A 9567-nucleotide genomic window follows, 5' to 3' on the forward strand; every position below is an offset into this window, starting at 1 on the left:
TCCTGTCTGCTTTCCTCAGATACACCTTATTAACCTCTTCCTGTGCAACCCCTAGTGTTGTGAATTCGCTTTCTGGCCTACCTCTGGTTACTAGTGAAGGTAGTGGAGCTGGTTCTCTTTCCAGGCTCCCTCTGGTGGTTACTGGAGGTAATGGAGCTGATCTAATTAACAGAGGCCTGCCACCTGATGATGAGGAGGATGACTGGAGCTCCGGAGTTTCTGACTGAATTTAAGACAGCCGAATCCCTTTATCCCTGCTGGTGATTTTTTCCTGCCTCCTGAGGTCTTAGTGTCCAGCTCAGTCCCTGCATGCTCAAGCTAAGTGTTCTTTTGCTATTGTTCACATTTGATCAGGTTTTGTCTATTTCAGTTTTGTGTGGTCAGCCAGCTCCGGCTGGGGCTGTGCTGAATCACCATCCATATGTTACTGCTTGTGCCAGTTTGTTTTTGTCCCTTATTAGATTTGCCTTTTTTGGTCTGCTTTTAGAATATACCAGAGTGCTGATATAGTGGGCGAAGTCTAGTGACTTCAGTATTTTTTCTATCAGACGTGTTGGGCATTTTCTGCAGGGTTTTTTTGCGTGATTGCAGACAGAGTCTTTCCTTTCCTGTCCCGTCTAGTTAGTGTGGGCACCATCATTTGCTCAGTCTATTTTCCTGCCTGCATTTGTGTTTTCATCTTGTCTCACCGACAATATATGTTTGGGGGCTATCTATTCCTTTGGGATCTGCTCTGGGGCAGTTTAGATTTCCCCTTTCTTGCTTTAGGCTTATTTAGTTCTCTGGCTGTGTCGAGGCGTCTAGGATCATCGTAGGTACGCTCCATGGCTACTGCGAGTTGTGTCGATAGGATCAGGGGTCTGCAATCCACTTAGTTACCAACCTCTCTGGTTTTCTGTGGCTTGGCTTGGTCTTGATTTCCTCCTCGGTGACTCAAACATAACAGAATCACCAGCCAAAACCACAGACTCTACGGTACTCAAAAGCAGGAGAGAATTGTAAAAAAGAAAAAAAGTGTCAGAATTTTTATATATATATATTTTTTGCTCAGTCTATTTTCCTACCTGCGTTTGTGTTTTCATCTTGTCTCACCGACAATATATGTTTGGGGGCCGCCTATTCCTTTGGGGTCTGCTCTGGGGCAGTTTAGCTTTCCCCTTTCTTGCTTTAGGCTTATTTAGTTCTCTGGCTGAGTCAGAATTTTTTTTATATATATATTTTTTCCTCTTTTTCTCTGGGGCTGTCGGAGGATTTTTTCTTTAATGGAGATTAAGCAATTGTGTGATCATATTGAGCAGCTCACTGCTGAAGTGCGAGGAATTTCCGCCTATCTCGCTCAATCATCTGCTGTTGAACCAAGAATCCCTACTTCTGATGTGTTTTCTGGGGATCGGTCTAAATTTTTGAATTTTAAGATTAATTGTAAACTATTTCTTGTTTTGAAGCCTAACTCATCGGGAAGCTCTATGCAGCAGGCTAAAATTGTCATCTCCTTGCTGCGCGGCCATACCCAGGATTGGGCTTTTTCTCTGACACCTGGAGATCCTATTCTGACTAATGTGGATGCATTTTTTAAAGCCTTTGGGTTGTTGTATGATGAACCTAATGCTATTGATCAAGCTGAGAAAATCCTATTGGCATTGAACCAGGGTCAGGATTCTGCATTGCCGCCTTTTGAACAAACGTCTGAATTCATGCGATGTGATAGGGTTTTGTCTATGGCGCAATGTCAGGAGTTTAGAAGGCGTAATAAGCTGTGTTTTTTTCTGTGGAAACGCCTCTCATACTATTTCTGTCTGCCCTAAATGAGAAAAACGTTTTGCGCACACAGTTGCTGTGGGCAGTCTACAACCTAACTTCCTTTTAGCAATTACTCTGATCTGCTCCTTGTCTACATTTTCAGCTAAGGCTTTTGTAGATTCAGGAGCAGCTTTGAATGTGATGGATTTAGACTTTGCTAAACGTTGTGTTTTTCCTATGATACCCCTGCGGACTCCTATCCCTTTGAGGGGTATTGATGCTACTCCTTTGGCGGAGAATAAACCCCAGTTTTGGACCCAGGTGATAATGCGGGTCGCCCCGGACTACCAAGAAAATTGTAAATTTTTGGTGCTGCACAATTTGCATGATACTATTGTTCTAGGTTTTCCCTGGTTTTCCCTGGTTGCAAACTCATAATCCTGTTTTGGATTGGAAATCTGTGTCTGTGGTGAGTTGGGGTTGTCAGTGTGTTCTTAGTGACACTCCTGTTTTCTCCACCTCTCCCCAGTCTCATGATATTCCTGATTATTTGGCTGATTTAATGCGCATGTGTAAATTTCCCAAGGGTCGGCTTTTCAACTTATCGTTACCCGAACATGATGCTATGTGATCTTATATCAAGGAGTCATTGGAGAAGGGTCATATTAGACCATCCTCTTCACCCTTAGGTGCTGTTTTTTTTGTGACCAAGAAAGATGGTTCATTAAGGCCTTGCATTGACTATCGTTCCCTTAACAAAATCACTGTTAAATATCAGTACCCGTTACCCCTGATTTCTGATTTATTTTCCAGAGTTAAAAGTGCCTGCTGGTTTACCAAGCTTGACCTCAGGGGGGTGTATAATCTTATTCGCATCAAGCACCGGGATGAATGGAAGACGGCGTTTAATACTCCGGAGGGACATTTAGAGTACCTGGTGATGCCTTTTGAGCTCACTAATGCGCCTTCTGTCTTCCAATCCTTTATGAACGATATTTTCCGGGACTTTGTGGATAAGTTTTTGATCATCTATCTGGATGATATTTTGATCTTTTCCAGTGATTGGGATTCTCATGTGGAACATGTCCGGACTGTGTTCCGGATTTTGAGGAAAAATTCCCTGTATGTTAAGGGATCGAAATGCCTCTTTGGTGTACAGAGGATTTCATTTTTGGGATTTATTTTGTCTCCGTCGGCTATTAAAATGGACCCGGCCAAGGTACAGGCCATTTATGATTGGGTTCAGCCCACTTCTTTGAAGGCTCTCCAGAAGTTTTTGAGTTTTGCTAATTTTTATTGTAAATTTATAGGTAATTTTTCTGGTATTGTCAAACCACTGACTGATCTGACCAAGAAGGGCGCTGATGTGGTGAATTGGTCTCCAGAGGTAGTCATGGCATTTCAGGAGCTTAAGCGGAGATTCACTTCTGCTCTGGCTCTACGGCAACCTGATGTCTCACTTCCATTTCAGGTGGAGGTAGATGCTTCTGAGATTGGTGTAGGAGCTGTTTTGTCCCAAAAAGATCCGGTGACTTCTAAAATGAATCCCTGTGCCTTCTTTTCTCAAAAATTCTCCCCATCTGAATGTAACTATGACGTGGGGAATCGGGAATTGTTGGCCATGAAATGGGCATTTGAAGAGTGGAGACATTGGTTGGAGGGAGCTAGACATCAAGTTGTCCTCACCGACCACAAGAATTTGATTTATCTTGAATCAGCCAAATGCTTGAATCCTAAACAGGCTAGGTGGGCCTTGTTTTTCACGCATTTTAATTTTGTGGTCTCTTTTCTTCTGGGCACTAAGAATGTTAAGGCGGACGCCCTTTCTAGGAGTTTCTTTGTGTATTCTCTTATTGTGACCGAGCCTACTGCCATTCTAGGTGAGGGGGTAGTTCTTTCCACCATCTTGCCCGATTTGAGATGTGCCCTGGAGGAATTTCAGGAGGACAAACCTGAGCATTGCCCTATGGGAAAATTGTATGTTCCTGACCAGTGGAGGAAGAGAGTGATGTCTGAAATTCATTGCTCCGCATTGGCTGGTCATCCAGGTATTTTTGGTACCAGAGATTTGGTGAGTTGGTCTTTTTGGTGGCCTGCCTTATCTCGTTATGTCAGGAATTTTGTGCAGTCCTGTGGGACTTGTTCTCGGTCTAAACCCTGTTCTCGTTCTAGTGGGTTGTTGATGCCCCTGCCGGTGCCCAAGAGGCCATGGACCCATATCTCAATGGATTTTATTTCTGATCTTCCTGTCTCTCAGAGAATGACTGTTATCTGGGTGATTTGTGATAGATTTTCTAAGATGGTCCATCTTGTACCTCTCCCAAAGTTGCCATCTTCTTCAGAGTTGGTGCCCTTGTTTTTACAACAGGTGGTTCAGTTGCATGGGATTCCTGAGAACATTGTGTCGGACAGAGGAGTCCAGTTTGTTTCCAGATTTTGGAGAACTTTTTGTTCAATCTGGGAATTCAGTTATCTTTCTCCTCTGCGTTTCATCCTCAGACCAATGGGTAGACTGAAAGAACAAACCAGACTTTGGAGTCCTATTTGAGATGTTTTATATCTGCTGATCAGGATGACTGGGTCTCATTTTTGCCCTTGGCCGAATTCACGCTAAATAATAGAGATAGTTCTGCCACTTTGATGACGCTCTTTTTCTGTAACTTTGAGTTTCATCCTCAATTTTCTTCAGAGCAAGTGGAATCTTCGACCTGCCCAAGTGTGGACACTGTGGTAGAGAGAATGCAGCAGATTTGGGACCAATTGGTGGATAAGTTGTTCCTCTCTCAGGAAAAAGCCCAACGTTTTTCCAACCGGCATAGGACCATTGGTCCCCGGTTTAAAGAAGGTGATATGGTTTGGTTGTCATCAAAGAATATTTCTATGAAGGTTGTGTCTCCAAAGTTCAAACCAAGATTCATTGGACCTTATAAGATTTTGGAGATACTTAATCTTGTTTCTTTTCGATTGGCTCTTCCAGTTACGTTTAAGATCCATAACGTGTTTCATAAATCTCTGTTGAAGAGGTTTGTGGAGCCAGTAGTTCATATGGCGGCACCTCCTGACCTCCAATGAGGAATATGAGGTAGAGAAAATATTGGATTCTCGTTTAGCTAGATGGAGACTCCAGTACTTGGTCAAATGGAAGGGTTGTGGCCAGGATGATAATTCTTGGGTCTCTGCTTCTGACATTCATGCCGATAGATTGGTTCGTGCTTTTCACTGGGCCCATCCTGATCGGCCTGGTGGCATGGATGAGGGTTCGGTGACCCCTCCACAAGGGGGGGTACTGTTGTGAATTCACTTTCTGGCCTACCTCTGGTTGTTAGTGAAGGTAGTGGAACTGGTTGTATTAACAGAGGGGTCGCGAGTTCTCTTTCCGGGCTCCCTCTGGTGGTTACAGGAGGTAATGAAGCTGAGCTAATTAACAGAGGCCTGCCACCTGATAATGAGGAGGACAATTGGACATCTGGAGTTTTTGACTGGATTTAAGACAGCCGACTCCCTCTATCCTGCTAGTGATTTTTTCATGCCTCCTGAGGTCTTAGTTTCCAGCTCAGTCCCTGCATGCTCAAGCTAAGTGTTCTTTTGCTATTGTTCAGATTTGATTTGGTTTTGTCAATTCAGTTTTGTGTGGTCGGCCATCTCCGGCTGGGGCTGTACTGAATTTCTATTTTTATGTTACTGCTTGTGCCAGTTTGTTTTTGTCCCTTATTAGATTGGCCTCTTTTTGCTTTGCTTTCAGAATATGCCAGAGTGCTGATATAGTGGGCGAAGTCGAGTGACTTCAGTATTTTTCTATCAGACGTGTTGGACATTTTTTGCAGGGTTTTTTGCGTGATTGCTGTGTCTTTCCTTTCCTGTCCTGTCTAGTTAGTGTGGGCCCCATCGTTTGCTCAGCCTATTTTCCTACCTGCGTTTGTGTTTTCATCTTGTCTCACTGACAATATATGTTTGGGGGCTATCTATTCCTTTGGGGACTGCTCTGGGGCAGTTTAGATTTCCCCTTTCTTGCTTTAGGCTTATTTAGTTCTCCGGCTGTGTCGAGGCATCTAGAATCATCATAGGTACGCTCCACGGCTACTGCTAGTTGTGTGGATAGGATCAGGGGTCTGCAATCCACATAGTTACCAACCTCTCTGGTTTTCTATGGCTTAGCTTGGTCTTGCTTTCCTTTTCGGTGACCCAATCATAACAGATCCCAATCTATCTAGTTCCTAAAGAGGAGAAGCGGATTAACTATCTGTATCACTCATTCATCTGGGAGGGAAAAATGCCCTATATAGCCTTCAAAATTCTCCAATGATCGAGGGGAAACAGGGGGATAAATTTCCCTGACATTAGACACTATAACCTAGCATCCCTGTACCGGGTGGTGGTGGACTGGCTAAGAGGAATGTCTTATTATGCCCAATATGACCTGGAGCGGTCTTACCCCTGCACTGGCTCTCCCTACCCTTCTACACCTTCATGGAATTGTCGACTGAAGTGTAAGGGAGGGACAGGACTGTAGTCGTGACCTGTTTTCCGGTGGCAGCTGTGTCCAGTCCTTCCCCCACATGAAACAATACTCTTCTCCTCGGCATACCTGCATCTCCAGATTCAGCTTCACCCGGGCACATCCCAGGCCATAACGGTCCCTCTTCTAGGCGACCCCCAACAATGTAGACACAGTCCGAGACAACTTTAACACTTTTACTTAGGATTTCGCACGTTACATCCTCAGTTGGTACAATATAACATTTTCTTGCTTCCTGGTCTTTCCCTTGCTTGTTGTCACTTCTGTGCAGTACATGCCTGGACTGGACCATACTAGATTGCTTCCCAGTTCCTTCCAGGCCTGACCTCACGATAATGACATTTCCTTCAGCCTGTTTCGCCCCAGACATGAATTCATCAATCACTACGTTTGGTGACCCCTAGTGAAGCATCCGGCCCATCTGTACCCATCTCGTCAAAGCTCCAACTACTTTCATCTCCCTAGTCCAGCCAACCTCTGCCCTAAAAGCATTGACCCAAGTGGTAAGACACCACATCTTCCTTTTCCTGTTCTGCACAAAATGCTTAAGAACAACAGCAGCTTATTATGACATAACCCTGGCATTATTATTATTATTTATTTATATAGCACCATTGATTCCATGGTGCTGTACATGAGAAGGGGGTTACATACAAATTACATATATCACTTACAGTAAACAAATAACAATGACAGACTAATACAGAGTGGAGAGAGGACCCTGCCCTTTCGGGCTTACATGCTACAGGATGGTGGGGAAGGAGACAGTAGGTTGGTGTGTTGCAGCACTTCCGGTGTTGGTTGAGGTGATATCACCGGTAGTGGTGAGAGAGAAGGAGGTAGCGGGGTCATTGCAGGCTGTAGGCTTTCTTGAAGAGGTGGGTTTTCAGGTTCCGTCTGAAGGATCCAAATGTGGTTGATAGTTGGACTTGTTGGGGCAAAGAATTCCAGAGAATAGGGGCTATTCGGGAGAAGTCTTGGAGGCGGTTGGGTGAAGAGCAAGTAAGTGTGGAGGAAAGAAGGAGGTCTTGGGAGGACCGGAGATTACACGAGGGAAGGTATCAGGAGACTAGTTCAGAGACATATGGGGGAGACAGGTTATAGATGGGCTTGTAGGTCAGAATTAGTAATTTGAACTGGATACGCTGAGGGAATGGGAGCCAGTGAAGAGATTTGCAGAGGGGAGAAGCGGAGGAGTAGCGAGGAGCGAGATGAATTAGTCGGGCGGCAGAGTTAAGGATGGACTGGAGAGGTGCGAGGGTGTTAGCAGGGAGACCACAGAAAAGGATGTTGCAGTAGTCGAGGCGGAAGATGATGAGGGCATGCACAAGCATTTTAGTAGATTGAGGGTTGAGGAAAGGACGGATTCTGGAAATATTTTTGAGCTGGAGGCGACAGGAGGTTGAAAGAGCTTGGATGTGCGGTTTGAAGGACAGGGCAGAGTCAAAGGTTACTCCGAGGCAGCGACTTCTGGTACTGGGGAAAGTGTGATGTCATTAATTGTTGTAGCTAGGTCGGGTAAAGAAGATCTGTGAGATGGAGGAAAGATGATGAGTTCAGATTTGTCTACATTGAGGAAGCGAGAGGAGAAGAAGGAGAATATGGCTGATAGACACTCTGGGATTCTGGACAGCAGAGAGGTGACGTATGGGCCGGAGAGATAGATCTGAGTGTCATCAGCATAAAGGTGGTAGTGGAATCCGTGGGACTTTATGAGTTGTCCAGACCAAGTGTATAGATTGAGAAGAGTAGGGGTCCTAAAACAGAGCCTTGAGGGACTCCAACAGAGAGAGGGTGGGATGAGGAGGTGGTGTGGGAGTGGGAGACGCTGAATGTGCGGTTAGAAAGGTATGAGGAGATCCAGGATAGGGCAAGGCTTTTGATGCCGAAGGAGGAGAGGATCTGTAGTAGGAGGCAGTGGTCAACTGTGTCAAATGCAGCGGACAGGTCTAGAAGCAGGAGTATAGAGTAATGTCCATTTGATTTGGCTGTATGTAGGTCGTTAGTAATTTTGGTCAGGGCTGTCTCAGTGGAGTGATGAGGGCGGAAACCAGATTGTAGATTGTCAAAGAGCAAGTTAGATGATAGGTGGGAGGAAAGTTCAGCGTGGACATGCTGTTCCAGGAGTTTGGAAGTGAATGGAAGCAATGATATTGGGCGATAGCTGGACATGGTGGTTGGGTCGAGGGTTGGCTTTTTAAGGATAGGCGTGATTGTGGCATGCTTGAAAGCAGAAGGGAAGGTACTGGACGTTAGTGATAGGTTGAAGAGGTGGGTTAGGGATGGGATAAGTGTGGTGGTGAGGTTGGGGAGGAGGTGGGATGGTATGGGGTCAAGTGCACAGGTTGTGAGGTGCGATTTGGAGAAGAGGCAATTAAGCTCCCCTTCAGTGATGTTAGATAAGGAGGTTATGGGGTTTGGGCATTGGTCTGGTATACAAAGGGGTTGTGGTGGTTGAGTGATGAAGACTTGCCTTGTTTGGTCTATCTTGTTTTTGAAGTGTGTGGCAAAGTCCTCGGCAGAGATGAGGGAGGTTGGAGGAGGCAGTGGTGGGCGGAGGAGGGAGTTAAGTTTTGAATAATTGTTTTGGGTTGTAAGATAGGGAAGATATGAGGGTTGTGAAGTAGGCCTGTTTAGCAGAGGTGAGGGCAGATTTGAAATCAAGTGTTGCCTGTTTGAATGTGGTTAAGTCATCTTGCGAATTTGTTTTCTTCCAGCACCGCTCTGCAATCCTGGACACTTGCCGGAGCTTTTTAGTGGTGTTATTGTGTCAGGGTTGTCTGTTGATACGTCGCATTCTGCCATGAACGAGAGGGGCAACCGTGTCAATAGATGATGCAACAGTAGCATTGTAGAAAGCAGTGGCACTGTCTGGCATAGTGTGAATCATCCAGGGTGCCTCTGTATGCCGCTGAAATGGATACCAATTCAGATCAATCACAATAAACCATAAGTGAGGAGTGGTAAAATCACAGAAAACAACCATAGATCCATTAGTAGAAAAGTGAAAAAAACTTTATTCAAAATTCAACAGGTAAAAGACAATGACAGAATGGATACAGGCACGGACATACCGCACACTATGGGAGAAAACACACTGACCCAAGCCGCCTAACCATTACACCTATGATGATGGGTGATCAAAAAGAGTCATGGCCAAATAAATATACCACATGCATATGCAGATGAATGGTACCTAGACCTAAAACAAGAAAAAGGTAAATGCCCACTATGCCTGTAAAATCCTTATTCACTGCATATCTGAACCAGATAGTAAAGAGCCGTTCACAGCATGAACACTACCAAGGCCG

Source organism: Dendrobates tinctorius, unplaced genomic scaffold, assembly GCF_039654945.1.
Source record: "Dendrobates tinctorius isolate UK_male_01 unplaced genomic scaffold, ASM3965494v1 ptg000430l, whole genome shotgun sequence".
In the NCBI taxonomy this organism is placed as follows: Eukaryota; Metazoa; Chordata; class Amphibia; order Anura; family Dendrobatidae; genus Dendrobates; species Dendrobates tinctorius.